Source organism: Lactuca serriola, chromosome 3, assembly GCF_051521515.1.
Source record: "Lactuca serriola cultivar US96UC23 chromosome 3, Lser_US96UC23_V15, whole genome shotgun sequence".
NCBI classification, from domain to species: domain Eukaryota; kingdom Viridiplantae; phylum Streptophyta; class Magnoliopsida; order Asterales; family Asteraceae; genus Lactuca; species Lactuca serriola.
In genome coordinates this window covers 14,290,190-14,313,858 of record NC_136410.1, presented here as the reverse complement: position 1 = coordinate 14,313,858, position 23,669 = coordinate 14,290,190, and positions in this window count along the sequence as shown.

The window sequence follows — 23,669 nt, the reverse complement described above, 5'->3', positions numbered from 1 at the left end:
AACTACCAATCTCAAATGTGCATGAGTAAGAAAACCTTTCTACTCCACATTTCATGATGTGTTATAAACCTACTTAGGATATGTCACTCAAGACATAATCTCGGAGTATAACTCTAAGACTCGATTTTGGAACGAAGTATGGCTCATCCTTTTGATTTTAACAATTTCAACAATTTATGATACATCTTCTTAGTCATGTAAATGCACTAAGGTGTACTTTGAGGATCAATTGTGACATGGTTCCATAATCACTAGGATGATCATAAAACACGATACTCAAGTACTCTCCTTTCCTTTCAGATTGGAGAAACTTTTATCTTTCTGCCTAATTGATTCTTCTTATTCGTTCTGCTAGACATTGAAACTTTTTCAATGATTCAAAATTACACTTAATCTAGTAAGCATAACCATATTTACTGGACTTTCAGTAAATCATGACGAATAAACTTTATCACCATTTGTGGTGGATCTGACCAGTGCACATAAATGTTTACTAGATCCTTTATTCCTTCCCTTGACTCACATACATATGTGAACAAGGAATTAGTCCCAATTTTCCCATGTACCAAGATTTATATACATCATATAATTCAAATCACATGATTTCAAGTTTATGTCAAATTGAAACTTGGGCGATGTGAATCTTTCCTTACTTAGAGAATTACGACACTACCACAATCGATATGAATAAGAATCAAACCATTTTCAACATTGCTATTAATAGAAACATAGAAGCAACAATATTCATAAATGTCATTGCAAGGAAACATAAATAAGATAAAATTATAACTTTATTTATTTATAAAATGTGGAAAACTTGTCCTTACAATGCAAATACATATGAAAACTATGTTTCTAAATGTTCTTAAGCAATCTATCATAACTCATAAACAACAGCTCAAAAATCTAATCATTGAACCATGCGATCGAAATCCATCTCTTCATGACCAGACTCAACTCACTCTTCCTTTTTAAGCTTCCTTTCTTTTCTTCGATCCTACAAAACTTCAAAATGAAATCTTATCACATCATGTATTAAGAATTTATAAACAGGAACTTAATAGAGTAAGATAGTGGAATCACCTGAAGTAGAACCATACAATTTGATTTTACCCTCTCTTAGATCTCTCAGGTAGTCAGAGCAGCTTCGTTTCCAGTGTCCCTTTAAATGGAAATAGACAAGTGGAATCTTTGGCATTCGCACATGAAACTATCTCAAAATTGGCTTTTCTCTTATGGTAAATTGTTTTGACCATGACTAATTCCTTTCCCTTAGTAGAAGGAATCATTTCTGGGATGTCTATGTCATTGCCTATGTCCATGGCAATTTGGGATGTAGATGTTCCAATCAAATTCGCTTGACCAGTGCGCCAAATCATTGCTAATTCAACAACAATTAGCAAATATGTAAGATCGATAAGGGTCACATCGTTATCTATTATATAGTAGTCTATAACAAACTGACTATACGACTCGAAAAATCATTGAAGAACCAAGTCAACAACCAACTTTCTCGGGAAAACGACACCCAACATTCCCAGCCTGTCAATATGCAACTTCATCTCCAAGACGTGAGCACATATAGACTTTCTATCTTCGTGTTTGCTTACCAATAGGGCTTAAGTGACCTTGAACTTTTCAAGTGGACGAACACGTGGGTCAGGGAGAATAATTAGAGGAGGTGGAGGAAGAGTAGTTCCACCAATACACGGTGAAGGGATTGATCTTTCACCTCGATCGTCATGTAAAATATCATCTTCATGAGGAAGACTTTTTCCAAAAGATTCGGGAAGACCATAGTTGTCAAAACTAGACATCTACAAAGGGAGAAATTCTAGTTAGTTGATATAAGTCCTTAATGTAACACCCAAATGAAATATTAAGGCTAGGAACCAACACAATAACTTACAATTCGGAAGAGGGATGCCGTAATCCAATTGCAAACTATTTGTCGGTAGGTAAATGACGATTTACCAATTCCACCACGAAAATGAAAATTTTAAACAAATTAGGTTTTAAATGAAACTCCTAGATCTTTTGAGACTCATTAAACTTTTCAATGGCATGTTTAATCTCGATTATGCCCTTCAATTTTGTGGCTGGGATGTCGAGGATCAAAAACAATGTGTGAATAACCATGCAAATTAGCTTGGTACTCTCAAAGTCATTTATCACCTAATCAATGTGTCGGTTATCCACACATGCTCCATTGATCTATGACAAACTACGAACTACCCATTTCCATCCTTCGTTAGTCCCATATTAGTGTGTCGGTTAACCATACACGCTCCATTAACGACCAACAAGGTACAATGTGCAATTTCATGGATTAGCACCAAATTTACATTTTTCCTAAGTAACTAAGATTGGGAATTTATAAAACATTTAGTTACTTGGTATTTCATTATATTTATAATTGAAGTTTGTGTCATATCTTACCCGTTCGGCTAACGACCCTTCACTAGTCAAGGGTGCGGTGGGTACGAGTGGATACCCAATAGCGGTCATTTTACAGGTCGCTTCCTTAAACACCCCTTATAGACCAGCTTTGTGAATGAGGCCTACTAACGGTAAGACTGACCTTTTACTTATACATATAATATTAGACTTTAATATTATATAATATAAGGGTGTATTTTACACATTTAAAATACTTGGTGGTTTAATTTATTAATGAATTAGACTTTTAATTTAATTAAATACAAACCATATGATTATGGATTTATTAATTTTCTATTTTAATTAAACATTTAATTAATTTAATAAAATCCATAAAGGTGTAATTTGAATTATTCAAAAACATCAAGGTTCTAAATATAAAAATTCAAAATTAAAACTATTTAATTAACTTTTAAGTTATGAAACAAAGAATTGCACCTTTTGAACCTTTTCAATTACTAGGTTTCTAGAAATATAATGTTTCATAAATGAGGCTTTTCAAATTCCAAAACTTGAGGGCAAACTTTGGATCTCTTCAAAACCTTTTGGATTCCAAAACTTGAGGGCAAGTTTTGTTACTCTTCAAAGCCATTTAGATCAAATTTTAAACTAATAAAATAATCATATAATTTTATCTCTTACTAATTTGATCTAATTCAACTCATATAGCAAAACAATTCAAATCAAATAATACAAATAATCAACTTATCATATAATCAAATTATCTTAAAATTTGATAATTGTCATTTAGTTGGATGAGAATAATCACTACCATATCAGAAAAATTGAATTTTATGATACAAAACAGTTTGTGCCAACGATCCTAATCTAATTCTGGCCAAAAACTTGAAAATCTGCAAACAAGGGATCATACTCGTCGAGTTCATGACATGGACTCAACGAGTTTATCTCATATGATCCAACTCGTCTAGTTCCCATATGGGACTCAACAAGTCCAGCAGTCAGTGGACAAAAATCACATTTTTTCAGCTTTGAAAATCAAACAATTGCATCAATATAACAGAAAACACCCTAGGCTCTTATACCACTGATGAGTTTTGAGCACTATAACATCCCTATGGTGTACATACAACCCTAATGCTTTGGATCTAAGTTTTCTCAAGTTATACATGCAATAAAATTATCCAAAGCCTGAAACCTACAACTAGCATACAACTTTGATATTTGAAACATAAAAACTAGTTAAATGAAATGCCTCTTTGTTGTAGCTTGTAGAACTTGACATTTCAAGAGCTTAGCACTTAAAATGTGATGCCTCGAATGAGTAACAAACACCACCAACAATGGAGGATAATGAGAAATAAGCTAGGAGGCACACAAAACAGTTAGGGTTCTTCTTGGAACTCTTAGGACCCCTTTTGGTGATGCTAGGGGTTACATTTATAGTGTAGAATTCCTAGGGTTTCACTTGTAAACCCTAATTCAATTCCTTTGACCTTTAATGCAATAATCCATATGGTAAGCCCTTTAGACTAACTCTTCATGGATTCCCACATAAAATTAGTCCATCCTAATCAACATGGTTCATTAGCCCAAACTATATGTATTACTGATTTACTTAATCAGTCCCCGTTAATTTACTCAGTCTCTTTTGATCACTAAATTATTTCCAAATTAATTCTTGACCAATACCAATTAAATAATATGATTTACCATTTAATCTATTATTCTTATAATATATTAATAAATCACAAATAACCTCTTTCTCAAATATACATCCTATCAAATTACTCCAATGAAGGCAATCCAAAAGGACCATGCTACTATCGGGTCAAGTACATACCAATTATAGTTATAGGATTAGACACCTAATCCAACACATATATGATTTGCTTTCATTGCAATCAGTGGGACCATGAGAAGGCCAACTGCCCAAGTTTGGCATTAGAAGGACCAATAGTAGCACCTGCTCCAGCGACCCTAAGGATTACAAATGGCCGCCAGGGCAAGGCGGATGCGCCTGTTATGAAGAGTAGAGCCTTTCAGCTGACTGTCGAGGAGGCACGTACAACACCATATTTGGTGAATAGTATGTCTCTTCTCCTTAACTCTCTATCTATTCTGATTTCTCTGCTTATATTTGTGTGTTTTTTTAGGATCTTTCCTTGTGAATGGCATATCTGCTTTGATATTATTTGATTCGGGGGATACCCGATCTTTCTTGTCTCTTGTGCTCAACAAGAGGTTTGTTGGAGCTCCGAGTGAGATTGACCATCCATGAGAGGTTGATATTGCGGATGATCGATCTGTCCGAGTATCGAGCATTCATCGGGAGTAGGTTCAAGCGATGTTTAGCGAGCGGTATCCGATCAACTTGGTTCCTATTCCTTTGGTTGAGAATAAGGTCATAGTAGGGATGAACTGGCTGAGCCCCAATGGGGTGGTGATTGATCGTGAGCACCAAATGGTACGGGTTCGGACCCCAAGTGGGGGAGAGTTGGTGGTCCATGGAGAGGGCACTTAGCGTGGGTTGGTCCAATGCTTAACCGCTAGGGCCAGACGTTATCTTCAGTAGGATTGTCCGGTTTCATCGCCTATGTTATGGATACCTGGAGGATCTACCTAGAGTGCCTCCGAAGAGGCAGGTAGAGTTCCGGATTGACTTGGTTCTTGGTGCGGATCCTATAGCCAAAGCACCATATCGGTTAGCTCCACCAGAGATGCAGGAGTTGTCTACACAGTTGCAGGAGCTGTTAGACAAGGGATTCATCGAACCGAGTAGTTCGCCTTGGGGTACGCTGATCCTATTTGTGAAGAAGAAGGATGGGTCACATCGGATGTGTATTGACTATTGGGAGCTGAATAAGCTAATGGTGACGAACCGTTATCCACTCCCAAGGATTGATGATTTGTTTGACCAGCTTCAGGGTGCATCTTGGTTTTCCAAGGTTAATCTTCATTCGGGTTATCATCAAATGAGGGTTAGAGAGGAATATATGAAAAAGACGTCCTTTCGGGCTCATTATGGTTATTACGAGTTCGTGGTGAATCCCTTCGGGCTCACAATTTCTCCAGCCGCATTCATGGACCTCATGAACTAAGTTTGTTGGCCGATGTTAGATCGATATGTGACTGTATTCATCGATGACATCCTGGTCTATTCCAAGACCCAGGAGCAACATGAGGAGCACTTGTCAAAGCTTTTGGAGACCCTGAGGATAGAGATATTGTATGTGAAGTTCTCCATGTGCAAGTTCTGGTTGCACGGGGTGCAGTTTCTGGGCACCTTGTCAACCGGAATGGTATTCTGGTTGATCCGGCCAAGGTGGAGGTCGTGATAAGGTGAGGGGTTTCGACGTCTCCATTTGAGATTCAGAGTTTCATTTGGTTGGCAAGATATTACCGGAGACTCATTCAGGATTTCTCCAAGATAGCAGTTCCCTTACCCGATTAACGAAGAAGACTGCTACTTTTTGCTGGGGGCCTGAGCGGCAGGCAGCGTTTGAGACCCTGAGACGGAGATTGTGCAATGCACTGATTTTGTCCTTGATAGAGGGTATTGAGGATTTCGTGGTTTATTGTGACGCGCCTATTACAGGATTGGGCACGCTGTTGATGCAGAGGGGTCATGTTATTGCTTACGCTTCTAGGCAGTTGAAGCCTCATGAGGCGAACTATCCGACACATTATTTGGAGCTGGAGGCCATGGTTTTCGCCCTCAAGATTTGGTGACATTACCTCTATGGGGTCCATTGTACTATTTACACAGATCACAAGAGCCTGAGGTACTTGATGGATCAGCCGAAATTGATTATGAGGCAGCGTCGGTGGTTGGATGTGGTAAAGGATTATGATTATGATATCCTTTTCCATTCGGGGAAGGCCAATGTGGTGGCCGATGCTCTTAGCCGCAAGGCAGTCACGGCTCCGATGAGGGATATTTGTCTGAGGATGAAAGTGATTACTCTGCTTTTGGAGCAGATTCGAGAGGCATAGATTGAAGCTATGAAGGAAGAGCATCGGAAGAGTGAGAACATAGTGGGTCATGTGGCATCTTTTGCATATGATAGCCGAGGGTAGGGGTGCAAACGAGCCAATCTGAGCCCAAGCCTGGCTAGGCTCGACTAGGGCTCGTTTAATTTATATGAAGCTCGAGCTCAAGCTCGGTTCGATTCGAGCTTTCTTGTATTGAGCTCGGCTCGAGCTCGTAAAGAATTATACAAGCTCGGCTCGAGCTCGGGCTCGAATAGTTTTTTATCTGACGTGCCTAAATAAGCTTAAGCTCGACTCGAGCTCGTTAAGAAGCTCGTTTACCAATACCCTAAATCCATAATTTCCTTAATATGTTTTTATTTTAATAAATATAAATAATGATAAATTATATTATATAAAGACTCGTTTAGACTCGCGAGCCTAATCGAGCTTAATGACATAGGCTCGAGCTCGAGCTTGTTTAATAAACGAGCTTAATATTAAGCTTGAGCTCGGCTCGGGCTCATTTAAAATTAGTTTCGAGTCGAGATTTTAACGATCCAATCCCGAGTAGCTCGCGAGTAGATTGGCTCGTTTGCATCCCTAGCCGAGGGTTATTGACTCTTCATCGGAGAGTATGGGTCCCATATTGGGTTGGTGTGCATCAGATTCTGATGGAAGAGGCACACAAATTGAGATTCTCCATTCATCTCGGGGCGACGAAGATGTATAGAGATCTTTGTCCTGGTTATTGGTGGCCCAACATGAAGTGGGATGTAGTTCGTTATGTGGAGAGGTTCTTGACTTGCTAGAAAGTTAAGGCCGAGCCTCAACGACCTCACGACAAGATGCAGCCGTTGGATATTCCCATTTGGAAATGGGAGGAGATTTGTAACACTCGGATTCCCAGGTATGATATTTGTTCTTTCATTTTTGGGTTTTGTGGGGGAACTCGGCGAGTTGGCTTCTAGACTCGCCGAGTATGGTCGCAGATTTGCACGCGAGTTCACAGCTGGACTCGGCGAGTTCTCGAGTGGACTCGGCGAGTCCATGCTGATTAATGAAACCCTAATTTCCAGGGTTTGAGACCTATTTAAAGGGCCTTATGGCCGTCATTTGTGGCCACCAACCCCAGAGAGAAACCCTAAGTGAGATCTAGAGCATTTGTGTGTAAGGAGAGGCAAATCTTGAACTTTTGTGAGTGTTTCTGCAAAAGGGAAGTGTTCAAGACAAGAAGAGGCTGAAGGAGGTGCGTTTTTGGTGGATTTGAGCTCTTAGAGACTGCATTGAGGTATTATTCTCGGACCTTCTTCAGTTTTGGTGTTGATTCTTAATGTTAGGGTTTTCTAACCCTTTTAAAGGATGATTAAGTGGTGTATTTGGTCCCTTCTTGAGTTTGTGTGTTGGATCTGGGCCCAAAGAGGTCCAGAGACCTTAACCCTTGGAGCTTTATGAGTCATTTGGGGAGTATTGAGGTTGGAATGTCATTTTTGGGGCTAAATCACCATCTTTGACCATTTCTATGTTGTATGTGTGTCAAGGTCCGAACTTTACGTGATTATCATGCTTGGGGAGGCCAAATCTATGATTGTATGGAACAGATCTGTCCTCAGAAGTGGTTTTGAGTTTGTGCATGGCATGAACTCGCCGAATACGACGAACAGACTCGACGAGTAGTATGAAGGATGCCCGTAATCACTCAGTGAGTGGACTTGTCGAGTTGAGGGTATGACTCGGTGAGTCAGGGAGAGTCAGGGGGTTGAGTTCAAGTTGGAACTCGCCAAGTTGTTCTTGAGACTCGGCGAGTTAAGTCGTGGTGGCCCCGCGATTCATGCCTGGTGGAACTCGTCGAGTCAGGGAGGTACTCGACGTGCCAAGGGAGGATCTAAGAGAGTCAGTGGACACGTGTAGACTTGCCGAGTCGCCCTAGTGCACTCGCCGAGTCGGATCAAAGTTGACCGTTGACCTTGTTGACTTTTAGGGTTGAGTACAGTTGTATTTATGGGAGTATTATTTTATGTGATTAGGCGGAGGCTAGATCACACTTCTTCCGAGTCAGATATTTACCGAGACATCGATGTGAGTCTTCTCACTATACGTTACCTAGAGTGGTATGCTGTGTGGACCAGAGGGTCTTATATGCTATGTATGAGATTATGTGCTATGTGTTATGTGTATGTTGTATGATGTTATAGACCGGACCGAATGGTCCAACGATATAGATTGGGCCGGAAGGCCCAACGAGCTATGACCGGACCAGAGGGTCCAACGAGCTACGGGACTGGAGGGTCCCGCTGAGACACATCGACCGGAGGGTCGTATTAAAGCCTCGAGTGGCGTATGTGTTGTATGCGGTATTTTGGGGAACTCACTAAGCATTTATGCTTACAGTTGTTGTGTTATGTGTTTCAGGTACTAGTGATGAGCGCGGGAAGGCGCCGACATGATTCGTACACACACCGTATTGGAGTTTTGTAGAGATCCTGGGGTGATACTTTCTGATGATAACATTTGATACAATGTGTTTAACTTTATTTATGAATGAATGAATGTTTTAAAAATAAAAAAAAAATTATTTTGAAAAATTTGCGTCGTTACAAGTTGGTATCAGAGCCTTGGTTTGAGGGATTCAGATGCATCTTCGGGCGTATCTGAACTCAAACTGAGGATTTGAGAAAATTTTTGCTAATGGAGTAAAACTTTTTTAAAAGAGTAAAAAGAGTTTTGAGACAAACAGAGCAGAGTCGTGTGTACGATCAGCCAGCGCCCGAACGGTGAATCCCCTAAAAGTACCCTTACATTATGTGTTATGATATATGTTATGTTATGCATGCTAGAATAGGCTAGGCATACATATTAGGACTAGAGTGGCCTGATTTGTGATGCCTTACCCTAGGAGATTTCTGCTGCTGAGATGCTTGAGAGCGAGTAGATAGCAGTTAGGAGCTCATGAGGGTAGAGTACTTGTAATCCAAGATCCAAGGAGGAGGACTTGGAGTGAATACTGATACGGTGTGTTCAGTAGTATTGGGCCCGTACTACTGAAGACACCGGATTAGTGGGCATTCCAAGTAAGAATCTTTTGGACAACGGAGGACAAGTAGGGTTGCGTCATCGATTATGTGTATGCTCGATCGAGTCTCTGATAAATTTTGTTGTATTTCAGAGGCATCATGGTTGGGACTCGACACACACCTGAGAGCAGTGGTGTCAGCGACGAAGAGATTCGTCGAATGATTCATGAGGAGGTGGCTGCTGCCATCCGGGCTGAGATTCCCGAGATGTTTGGGGACATCAAGAACACGCTGATTGAGACCTTTGATGAGCGGTACGCCGTGCTGACTGACGCTGCTGCAGCTGCGGCTACCGCTGCTGTTGCTGCTGCCAGACCTCAGGGAGGTGACTCGTTGCTGTTCTGGGAGTTCAGCAACACGAAGCCACCAGAGTTCAATGGGACGTAGGACCCGATTTCCACTATGAGGTGGATCTCCGACATCGAGGGATGTTTCTATACGTGTTCTTGTCCAGAGCACTTGAGGGTTCGGTTCGAATCGGCGAGTAGATCACTTAAAACACGCGGACCAACCCGCTACTACTTGACGAGTAGGGCGTCCAACTCATCGAGTAGACCCAAAAACCAAAAGGATTCATACATGAATCAATACAAAAGAATCGGGGGGTTATAATTCTCCCCCACTTGAACTAGACTTCGTCCCCGAAGTCTGTTGGGGTAAACAACATCGGGTAATGCTCTCGCATCTCTGCCTCCGGCTCCCACGTCCACTCGGATCCCCTCCGATGTTCCCACTGCACTTTTACCAATGGTATCTCCTTGTTCCGCAAAACCTTTATTTTCCTCTCAAGTATGGCAACAAGCCTATCCACGTAATTCAGTCATTCATCAACCTGAATATCATCCAATGGCACCACTGCCTCCTGATCCACAATGCACTTTCGCAACTGCGAAACATGGAAAGTGTTGTGGATCCGACTAAGCTCCTCCGGTAGCTCTAACCTGTAAGCCACCTTGCCAACCCTGGCAATGATCCTGAACGGCCCAATGTAACGGGGACCCAATTTCCCCCTCTTCCTGAAGCAAATCACACCCTTCCAGGGTGACACCTTCAGGAGTACCATATCACCCACTAGAAATTCTAACTCAGATCGTCATCTATCGGTGTAACTCTTCTGCCGACTCTAGGCGATCTGCAATCGCGGCCTGATCTGCTGAATTTTCTCTGTAGTCTGCACGACTACTTCCGTCTGCCCCATCATGTTGTGTCCAACCTCACCCCAACAAATCGGAGTGCGACATCTCCGCCCATACAACAGCTCGAAAGGCAGGGCGCCAATGCTGGAATGATAGCTGTTGTTGTAGACAAACTCTACAAGCGGCAGGTGTGAATCCCAACTCCCACCGAAGTCAATGACATACGCCCTCAACATATCCTCGAGGATATGAATGATATGCTCGATCTGACTGTCGGTCTGCGGATGGAACACTGTACTAAAATGCAACCGTGTACCCAGTACCTCGTGGAACTTCTGCCAGAAATGAGAAGTAAATCTAACATCCCGGTCGGAAACAATGGAGAATGGAACCCCATGGAGAGCGACAATCTCGCAAGCATACACGTCGGCCAATTTCTCGGTCGAGGAACTCTCCCATATAGCCAAGAAATGGGCACTCTTGGTCAATCGATCGACGATGACCCATATAACATCAAACCCGTTTGCTGTCCTCGGCAGTTTGGTAATGAAATCCATCGTGATTTGCTCCCATTTCCACATGGGAATCTCCAGAGGCTACAGCATACCATGCGCCCTCTGATGCTCAGCCTTGACCATCCTGCAGGTCAAACACCTCTCGACATACCAAGCGATTTCTCGCTTCATACATGGCAACCAATAATTCAAACTTAGGTCTCGGTACATCTTGGTGGCCCCCGGGTGAATAGAGAAATGAGACTTATGAGCCTCCTCCATGACTGTTTGACTGGCCCCACCAGACATCGGAACCCATAACCGACGGCATCGGGTCAATTATCCCCTGCTATCCTTCACAAACTGGGTGTTCTTACCCTTGATCCTCTCCAACTTCTAGTTCTCCGGTCGCATTCCCTCAACCTGAGCATCCCTGATCAAGCTCATAAGCGGAGAATCCACTGCTATCCTCATACACACTGCTGGAGTAGAAGACCCAGCTGCCTTGCGGCTCAAAGCATCCGCCACCACGTTCGTTTTATCGGGATGGTAAAGGATCTCGCAGTCGTAGTCGTTGACTACATCCAGCCACCCACGTTGCCTCATGTTTAGGTTCGAGTGGTCCATGATGTGTCTCAAGCTCTTGTGATCCGTGTATATGGTACAACGGACCCCATAAAGGTAATGTCTCCATATCTTGAGAGCGAACACCACCACCCCCAGCTCTAAATCATGCGTAGGGTATCTCGTCTCATGCGGCTTCAACTACCGCGATGCGTAGGCTATCACCCGTCCTCTCAACATGAGGACTACCCCCAAATCTGTAATGGATACATCACAGAATACTAAAAAATCCTCCACACCCTTTGGGAGTGTCAAAACTGGGGCCTCGCACTACCACTGACAGAGGGTCTCAAACGCCCTCTGCTGCTCAGGGCCCCACCGGAAATCCACCCCTTCCTCGTTAGACGAGTGAGGGGTACTACAATCTTGGAGAAATCCCGTATGAATCTACAGTAGTACCCTACCAATACCAGAAAACTCATGATGTCTGAGGGAGATCTCGGCACCTCCCACTGCATTACTGCCTCGATCTTGGCCGGGTCGACCAAAATCCATTCCTAGTTGATGAGATGTCCGAGGAACTGGACCTCTCGTAACCAAAAGTCGCACTTCGAGAACTTGGAATACAGCCATTCTCGCCTCAGAACTCCTAACAACTCCCTGAGGTGCTCCTCGTGCTGCTCTCGGGTCTTGGAATACACCAAGATGTCATCTATGAACACAATGACCAAGCGATCAAGCATCGTTCTACAGACCCGATTCATCAGGTCCATGAATACTGATGGCGCATTGGTGAGCCTAAACGGCATCACCACGAACTCGTAATGACCATAACAAGTTCGAAACACGGTCTTCTCTACGTCCTCCTCTCTGACCCGCACCTGATGATACCCTGATCTCAAATTAATCTTGGAGAACCAAGATGCACCCTGCAACAGATCAAAGAGATCATCTATCATCGAGAGTGGATAACAGTTCTTCACCGTTAACTTGTTCAACTCCCTATAATCAATGCACATCCGGTGCGATCCGTCCTTCTTCCTGACGAAGAGGATCGGTGCTCCCTATGGAGAACTGCTAGGTCTTATGAACTGCTTGCCGAACAGTTCCTACAGCTGTGAGGACAGCTCCTGCATCTCCGGCAATGCCAACCAGTACGTCGCCTTGGTGATAGGGGTCGCGCCAGGCACTAGATCAATCCTAAACTCAACCTGCCTCTCCGGAGGTATCCCTGGCAACTCCACCGAAAACACGTTTGCAAACTCTTTGACTACCGAAACCTTGGAAACTGATGTTTGATCCCTGTCTCGCGTATCCACCACATATGCCAAATAACCAACATACCTATGCTGAATATACTGCCGAGTCCTGGCAGCTGAACAAAACCCTGATCCCGCTCTGGTGCCGTCACCATATACCACCAGTTCTCCCCCACTTGGGGTTCGAACTACCACTCGATGGCCCTCATAGTCGATCATAACACAAAACTGACTAAGCCAATTAATTCCTACAATCACACACACCTCCCTCATGGGGATCGGAATCAAATCTATAGGAAAGGACACTCTGAAAATCTCCGACTCACACCCTCGGTAGATTAAAGAAACAGAAACCCCGTGTTCATTGGCGATAGAGACTCGCAATGGACACTCTAACTCGCCCACTTTCACACTGAACTCCCTACTAAATGACTGAGATACGAAGGACCGACTCACCCCCTTCGTCGAATAAAACAAAAGCAGGCAAATAGTTCACTAAGAACGTACCTAATCACAGGTACAACAGATAAGCATAATATAATTACAATACATGAAATAAAGGAGAGAAACATACCAGCAACCACATCTGGTGTTGCCCTGGCCTCCTTTGTGGTCAGCTGGAAGGCACGCCCCTGAGCCTTTGGAGGCTTTGTCTTAATCGGCCTCCCATCCGATATCCTCAATGTAGCCGGCCCTAGAGCCTGCGCCGGCCTGGCTGTGAGCTGTGGACAGTTGGTCTTTACGTGACCAACCTGATGACAGTGATAACATATCCTCATATCCGATGCAGGGGCTGTTTGGCAACAATCCCTAGCATAGTGCCCCTCCTTGCCACACTTGTGGAATCCACTACCCATCCGACAAACTCCGGAATGACTCTTTCCGCACTTTCCACAAGTGCGGCTCTGCTGACCCCCGTGCCTAGAATCAGCGGTCTTAGACCGCTTAGGCACCAGCTGCGACTGCACCGGGGCCTGCCACTACTCCCTCATCTACAACTCAATCTCCAACTCACGCCGCCTAGCAGCCCACTGCAACTCCAAAAGAGTATCACATCGCTGGGTAGAAACAAACTTATGGATGTCAGTCTTGAGCATGCTCAGATAATGGGTCATCTGATCCTGCTCAGAAGCAACTCTGGGAAGAACATCGCCCTCTCTGTGAACATGCGGGTGATCTCCGTCACCGACTCCCCCTCCTGTCTCAAACTCAAAAACTCTTGTGGAAAACGTTCCCGCTCAACCCACATAATATATCAGGCGCGGAACATATCCCTGAACTACTCCCAAGTAACAGCAGCCCTCTGATCATCAGTGTATGACCCAGTCCCCATTCTCCACCAATCCTTGGCCCCGGACCTTAGCAGGTTCAGAGCACACCTAACCTTCTGGTCAGTAGGACACGAGTAGGTAAAGAAACACCCCTCTACATCTGAGAACCACCTCATAGCCTTGATGGGATCCTGCGTCCCATTAAAAGTAGGGGGCTTCGTATTATCAAAGTCCCGGTACTGGAAGCCCCTACTGGCTCCTCCCCCTGCCGCAAATACAGTTGATGCGGCAGCCGTCTCTGCAAGGGCTGCGTATCGCTCGTCATAGTACTAGCTCATGGCGGTCTTGATAGACCTAAACATCTGTTGGATAAGGTGTCTAAGTCCATAACTTATTTGGTATATACTTGACCCGACCGACATGGTCCATTTGGGTTGCATCTCATCCAAACTACTTATGGACAATTTTATGAGAGTTATACACATATGTTTATTAATATATTATAAGTTATAATATATTAATATGAAGTTATGTTATTTAATTAGTCTTAGTCTTAAATTAATTATGAATTAATTTAGAGATTAAAAGGAAGACTAATTAGATTATGGGCTATTGGTTTTATATGGTGTGGGCTAACACTCATTTGTTAATGGGCTAGGCTTATATGGAAGTCCATGGATGATCCATGGAGCTTTTAACCCATGGATCCTTGGAAAGGAAAGGTCATGGGTTATTAGGGTTTCACCCTAACCATGCGCACTATATAAGCATGCTTATGGAGCATGAAATGGAAACTAGTGAACTAGTGTATGTATGCTTGTGTGTGGCCGAAAATAAGGAAGTGTGTATACTCTCTCAAAGTTTTCCAAGAGTTTGTGGTGTTTTGTGATTCCATTTGAGGCATTCACACTATTGGTGCTTGGCCCTCAAACTCCTTAAGAACCAAACTCATCAAAAAGGTATGTAATCTCTTCTAACTATTTTATGTTGAAATGTTCCCCATGCCATGTTAGATAGGTTATAAACCTTGGAAAATTATTATTTTGCATGTATTTAGACAAACATAGATCCAAGGTTTATTAGGGTTGCATGCACACTTAGGAAGTGTTAGATTGCTCAAAACCCAACAACATCTCCGACATCTGTACCCGAAATGCAGCAGCAACCTCATCATGCAGGATCTCTCGAATCCTGGAATCCAACTCCTCTGTACCTATCTGCACCACGGGCTCAGGTGCTGTTGGCCCTCCTGGCCTTCGTCTCATGATCTTGATCCTGAACCGGATCCAGTCATGAAGCATCTCATCATTACCATTCTGAAACACACCACAAGATATAAGATAATCCACATAATAACTGGGAACCAACTCCCGTCTAAACCTTAGGGGTTGTAACTTCCTTGATACGCGTATGGGTCTTGTGCTTTCAGTAGTACGGGCCCATACTACCTTCCACACCTATCCATATCTGTCTCAAGTCTCAGCACAACACCCAAACCATATACATAAGCATAGCGAGCGCTCAATCCTCACCTCTAGAGGAAGACTAACGGAATCACAACTGACCTACCGACCTCACACAACCTACCCATTCATGAAACTTCCACCAACCCTGCAGTATTAGTGTATGCTAATCATACATAACGCTGGACCCTATAGGATTTCGAATATCCGACCCTACCCCAAGCCCTAATCAATAAGAGCAGAACATAACGTACAAATCAAACATTCTCAGGCTATAAGATCTTAATTAAGTACAACCGTGATACATAAACAAGTAACTACAATAATGATGTCAATCTCATACAAGGAAAAATCCTAGGCTAGCAGACAGCATGTAATCAAAAAATTCTATCATGCAATCCCTGAAGATCCATAGCCTATTACTAGCATAATGTTATGACATATCACATAATTAAATAACTGTATGGTATTTTGGGGTCTACTTGCAAGCTCCGGCTGATCATACACCCTGCATCCTCCTTTACTTATTTTGAAAACCATTTTAGAAATCATTTTGAAAACCTTTCCTTGATTTGAGACTGGATTCACACGAATGTTCCTCCAATTCACTCAAACTAAGGCTCTGATACCAACTTGTAACACCCAAAATTTCATGCCAATTTAAAACCTTTTCAAAACATTTAAAACCATTCATCATTACAAAGTTTGTTTTCAAAATATCTAATATCAGACTTTTCCCATAAACATAAACAAATCATGAGGAGTTATACGATCATGGCTTCGCCTTGCCGCGATCCCCAGATGTACTTGAAACAATAAACTGAAACTGTAAGCCTGAAAGCTTAGTGAGTTCCCCCAAAATACCAACGCCATACAATTATAACCACAACATATAACAATCACATAACAACATGCATGATCAGCCTTCAGCCTAACTGGACCACCTCGTAGGGCCTACAGCCTATATGGACCGCTTTCGAGCCTTCGGCATGACTGGACCACCTCGCAAGGCCTACAGCCTATCTGGACCGCTCACTGGGTATGTTGGCAATACAACACAAAGCAGGACCGCCTCAACCCAACCCCCAATCAACAAACAAACATGTGCACATAAATATCATATGCTAGCTCACATGACATACCAGTCAAACTGATCTATCAGATCACTAGTCATAGCAACATCTCCAGTAACCAGGGTATAGACATAACCGGTCACTAACATAGCATCATCCTATAACCAGGACATTGACCAAACCAGGTCACTACGCATAAGCATATCACCATCCTAACTACCAGGATGTAATCAATAAACAAATCATGCCATAACCAGATACAATCCATAAAGGGCCAGCCTTGGTGCCTTAGACCCTGTTAATATAGTGAGGATAACTCACCTCATACTGTCGACTCGAAGATAAACTCAAGCTCTTGGATTACTGCCACGAACTACACCTCTATATTCATTGTAAACCATACTTGTAAATTTCCAATCTTTCCAAAATGTCCTCCAAAAGTCAACTGGTTAACTCATGGTCAAAGTCAAATTCAATTGTTAAGGTCAACAGTCCATGTTGACCTGAACTCGTCGAGTACCCTCAGCTACTCACCGCGTTCTGTGCAATACTTAACCGCTCGCCGAGTCACTGGAGCGACTCGTCGAGTTCCTAAGGCTCGCGGTCGAAGCTCCATGGCCACTCGTCGAGTTTTCCCCCTACAAATCGACAAGTTCACACGGATCCAATAGTTGGGAAAACCCTAACCGACTCGCCGAGTCACTCTACTCACTCGCCGAGTCTTCGACAATCTTCATCGGACTCGCCGAGTTGTTCATCCAACTCGTCGAGTTCAGGACCATCTTCATATGACTCACCGAGTTTACTATGCGACTCGTCGAGTCCCTTCAATTCTTCATCCATACAGATGCATTTTAAGTCAAGAAAAGGTCCCAGATTGCAGATCCAACCTCCTTAGGCATGCTTATCACGTAAAGTTGCAAACTTTACATGCATGCAAGGCTTTAAAGCCCTTAAATGACAAAACTAAGCTTGCAATGAAGTCTCACACTTGAGGGAAGGCTCAAAATAGGCAACACTGATAACTTTATGGATCTAGAGGCCAAAGGGAGTCCAGATCTGAGGTTACAACTTCTGATATTAGCTAAAACATAAGAAGCTTTTCATAAAACCCTTCCAAAAGAGATTTTTGATGAACACGAGCCAAGGAAATCTGTCTAATACCTTCAAGAGAATGTTCACTGATGTAGATCTTGAATCCCACAAGTTCTTGCTTCTACTTGCTTGTTTTCACCAAGTGTTTCCTCCTCCAAAATTCCTCCTCCAAGCTTGAACACACCAAAACAACACACACACACACACACGATTTAGGGTTTGAGAGAGACAAGAAACAGTAAAGGGGAGGCTGTGGGAGGCCAATGATCCTTTAAATAGGGTGAAATGCCCCGAAATCTAGGGTTTCATGTGCCAACTCATACTTGTCGAGTTCGCTCTTGGACTCGGCGATTAGATCACTAGTAGGGTGTCCAACTCGTCGAGTAGACCCAAAAACCAAAAGGAATCATACATAAATCAATACCTGAGAATCTGGGTGTTACAGATTTTGAATGCAATGATTGAACAAACAAATTTAATACACAAGTAATCGAACAAATGAGTAAATTAATTTCAGAAATTGTAAGGACTCCAACTCTATGTATGACAACTTAGCAATGTGATTCAAAGATGACAAGATATTTGTTCAATTCTATTTAATTTGGTACTTGAAAGTGTTAACAAGCTCTAACACTTCCCATTCACAACATTAATTAACCAAAACAATATCTTTGATTAACCCTAACCTTACTAACCTAATCTAAACAAGATCTTAGAATTAGATTAAAAGATCGCATTAAGCTTTATGTGAATGTTCCCAACAACACCTGATACTCCTTACAAACTCGGGTGTGAAAGAATGTGTGAATAAGATTTACACTAAATTCATTCAATGGAAATCAGTTTAGTGCTTGTTACTTAGTCCAATTCACAAAACAATTACAGATTTTGCAAAATAGATAACTTGAATGACTTAACCCTAATTCAAATGGCCAATAAGAATCAAAATTAGAATCAAACATTTGATTAAAGCAAAATCAATTTCACTATATAGAAATTAAAAGCAAACATCAGGTCATATGATTGAAATCACAACTAAGAAGTCAAAACATGAAGTCGGAGAAACTAAGGTTCTAGCCACACATGGCTAGAACAAGATCATAAGTTGAAAATATGGAAATAATGTGTATTTACAACTTACAAATAAGAGAAATAATGTTTCCAAATGACAAATGATCAAACCCTTACAGAAAACTTCAAAATCCCCTCACCAACAGTGCTCTGATATGATGTGTTCATTTAAAAATGACCCAATTCCCATGATATGAAAAATAGGAAAAACTGCAAAAAGTTGCTTTTAGGGTCGAACACGGCCCGTGTCAAAATAGAGTAATCAACACGGGTCGTGTTGAGTGGAAAAATGGCATTCAATCCTTGTTTTTCATTCCAAAGTATAAAGCTCAAAGTTCCTCAGTTGAGCCAACACGGCGCGTGTCAAAATGGGCTAAACTGACACGGGTCGTGTTCAGCAAGGTCAAACTCTTCTTTGTGGTCAAACACGACCCGTGCCGATTTTGTAGTGTAGTTCCAAGACGCCCCTTGTACCCCTCTGACTCCGAATCCAAACTTCATTTTTTTCAACTTTTTTGTACTTCGCCCCATCATCCCGGAATCCTCACCAATGCTTCCCGACACCTCCCAAAGTGCGTTTCAACCTCCGGTTTACCTGAAGAGATCATGAAAATATGCAAATAAGGTGGTTCTAGAAACTTACATGAATATGATGAAATGCAAGAAAAATGAAGAACAATTATGCAAAATGGATGCCTAAAAAGGAGCTAAAAGGAGTCCAAAAAGGTGCACAAAATGCACCTAGCAACCACCTTAATTTTCCTAAAGGTAAGTAATTGTAACATATTAAAATTTGAGCCAGGAGTTTTGACATGTTTGGTTATAAAATAAAATTTTGGGAATAAAAAATAAAATAAATTAAATTAATAATAAAGAAACTAATTACTTAATTAATTAAAATAGTAATTTTATAGAAAAGCTCAATATTTTAAATGAGATTTTATTTAGATTTCAAAAGTTATGAAGAAAATATATAAGTGACTAGTTTCGTCAAATAGCAAACTTAACGACTAGTATTGACTTAGTCAATGGCCAATTATCTATAAGGAATTATAGTTAGGGTTAATGTGTAAAAGAAATAAGTTTCACTAGTAACATGGTCAAATGGTGTCAAATTGAGAAAAAGTGAATGTTAGGGGTCATTTTGCAAATTGCATACTTAGTAAGTGAAGAAATCCAAAGAGGACTACCTTAGGTTTCATATGTGCTCTAGGAAGAAATTATTCCTAAGGGTAAGTAATTGTAACATATTAAAATTAGACCTAGGATTTTTTCCGTGTTTGGTAAGAAAATAAAATTTTGGGAATATAAAATAAATTAAATTAAATTAATAATAAAGGGACCTAGAAGTTAGTTACGAGCCTTTTTCCCATATTTGATGAAGGACACATAATTAAGAGGAGATGGAGAGTGAAATTATTATTTTTATTGATCAAAGGAAGATCTATAGTGTTTGTTGAGAAATCAAGCTAAGAATTGTAGATAGGAAGCAACATCATGCTTGATATGTATAATTTCTCTTATTTTTTATGTTGAATTCAAATGCAAGGTTTATGGTTGAAGCTTCAAATACATGATGTGCTTTAAGTTTATGATTATGATAGATTCATAGTAGGTTTTGGTATTTGGACTTCCCTTCTTCATTAAACCAAACGTTAATGGGTTTGATGGAGAGTTTGTTAAGATTTTAGGCTTCAAGATCCACTAATGGTAGGAAAACTTCATGAACATTGAATTGGATGTATTTGAATGATTAGAGGATATGCCTTGTTAGTATCCTTGCCTAAATCAAATCTTCATACGAATCCATGACTTGATTTCGTGAGTATCAATTTAATCTATCATTATTAATGAAATTAGGGTTAAAGCATCAAGGATAATCCATGATAGTTTGAATAAAACTTCAATGATTGAATGATTTGGTAATATAATGGTTTTAAATGAGGAATTATATTTATGTGTAGTTAATATAATGATGGTTGAGTTATCAAAGGATCTAAGGGTTGTTGATGCAAAGCTTTGGAAAAAACTTGTATGTGGTTTCCATCCACAAAATCACAAATTCTAACCCTTGGAATCCAAATCCAATTACTTCAAGATGTATTAAGATGCTCTAGAATCAATTATGATGTTCAATAAATCACTGGAATGATGCTTGATAAGAGTTAAAGCCATTGAGAGCTTAATGACTAATAAGAGTTTTAGATGGCATCGCCCTCATGACCTCTAAAGGTCTTAATGATTAAATCATGATGAGGATAGGAATTAATTGAGTTTGTATAATTATAAATAACCCTTATTTAGTCCATTAAAATCCCTTGGTGAAGTTTGGAGAGCATTAAAGGTCATTAATGCAAAGTACATGGCTTAAATGAAAAAAACTGCACTTTTTGGTAACTTGTACTCTACACACGGGGCGTCTGGATTTAGTGTAAATCCACATGGGGCATGGCATGTCCATTCGCTTGTTAAGGATACTTGATTTTTTTAAAACATAATTTTTAACCTCCGATTGATCCCATATTTTAAGTATAAGCTATTAGGAAGGAAATAAACTTGTGGCTGATGTCAAATGTGTCAAGAACTATAACACCCACTTTTGGGCTTTTCCTTATTTCAGGATTTTGGATCATAATTCGATCATGAAAAAGTCTTAGTTCTCAAAGGAATAAAGTTTAGACCTTATTCGATGTTGATAATGTTGGTTAAGTGATCTTAGCCATTGATTTGTGTTTTGGAGCCCAAAAAGGGTAAAATAGGAAAATGTAATATTTTGGGACTTCTTGCATGAATTAATGAATTTATTTCAGTATGTTTTAATGCATAAGTAATTAGATAGAATTGTGAGGCTTGTTAGTACCTTTACGTGCATATAAATATCACTGAAAACGGAGTTGAAACGAAGAAGTTGTGGCTGTTTGAAGCTGAAGTGGATTTTGGGAAAAACGAATTCACCATGGCGTGGAGAGGAGTTCTCCACGTCATGGTGCGATGTGCAACACAATCCCATTAAATTATGGCTTGGCTTGTATTTAAGTACTTAACCCCTTGTTTTAGGTCATTTTCCAGCCTTCATTGAACCAAGAAACCCTCTTTTTGCAAACCATAGCCTCCATTTATACATTAAGCTTCTTTTATCTCCTTGGACCTTTTTGGATGTTTCAGTGGTGTTTTGATGAAGCTTGAAGATCAAGAAAGTTTTTTTGGTTGCAAGGAATGTTTTTTCAAGTTTGGATTCATCAAAGTCACTCCATTTCTAGACTATTGTGAATATAAAGTTCATATCTTGCTCCTTAGTTCTTTAGATATTGTCATTTGTGGTTTTTGGCACTTTTGGTCTATTTTATAGGTGATATTGGAGTTGAGTGGACTCCAATATCTTTTGATCAGTGGGAAATGCTTCTTGGACCTTGGAGTCTATGAAAGTTATGATCTTTCTCCTTGCCTTTAAGTCGTACAAGTTATCTTTGTCCTTTAGTTCATTTTGGTATATTAAAGTTTAGATTTGGAAAGTTTGTGGCATTATTGTGGATAAAGTTGGAAACTTTATCCATCTAAACATCATGTTGATTCAGATATGAATGTTGGAGGCTTGGACTTAATGGATTAAGTTGAGAAAGTTGCATTCTTAGTCCCTTTGAGACGTAAAGTCTAGATCTTGATTGTTTGGACCAACCTAATGGATAAATTTCGTAACTTTATCCATTATGAAGCTATCAAGTACTAGATCTGAAGTTATGTGCCTTGATCTTTAAGGATTAAGCTCTTAATAAGGAAAATGACATTCCGCCAGAGACCACGATGTAGCCAAGGAAGGCCCATAACATGGCGGTGCTCTGCATCTTGACTGTTTTCTCCTGACTTGGCTACGACGTGGCCAAGAGTTAACCATAGGGTGATGGTCCACTGATTTGACTTTGACCCTTGACTTTCGACCAATTTGACTTTTGGTTGGGTAGAATTGAGTATTTGGCTAAAGAATGATCTTGGTTTGGCATTAGGTAGCTCCGGTTAGTTGTATTATTACTGAGGTGGTTATTGAGTTGGTTCTGAGTAGTTTATGTGAGTTTTCTCACTATACTATATAGGATGCTAGATTGTTTTTATGACTCTTGCATGTATGTTGGGCGGGGCCTGTGATGTTGGATAGGACTCGTGATGCGGGCGAGGTCCGATATAAGGGCGGGACCCAATATAAGGGTGGGGCCCGATAGTTGTGTGGGTTGGACCCGATGTTATGTAAGATATGTGGTATCTTGAGGAACTTACTAAGCTCTGTGCTTACGATTTTATGTTTAAACTGTTTCAGGTTGTCTTAGATTGCACACCACACTCTTTATGTCTGTACTCTGATAATGATCTGAATCAAACGGTTCTATTTAGATCTTTGAAGTTGTAAATAGAACAAATGCTTTTCATTTTAAATGAAAAATCAAAATTGAAATTTGGGACGTTACAAGAACACTATAGGGTATTTTATTCATTTTGTGACAAATACTTCTTAATGAGAGTAGGTGGTTTATTAACTGGGGTGAAGTGTAAGATGCATAGAAAGAGGTAGAATAGCTTTGGACTAAGGTGAGTACTATCGAATACATGTCCCATAATGCAACCAAATATGTTTCATAAATTTGAAAGTGTTCAAAGATGTTTTATATCTTGATTGATATGTGTTTAACTATGTGTGCATTCATGAAAAATGAGTTTTATGAAAGAGTTTTGATAAAGAGTAAATAGTTAAAATGATATAAAAGAGTTTTAGCATGAATATATATTCATTCATGTAGGAGGGGAAAA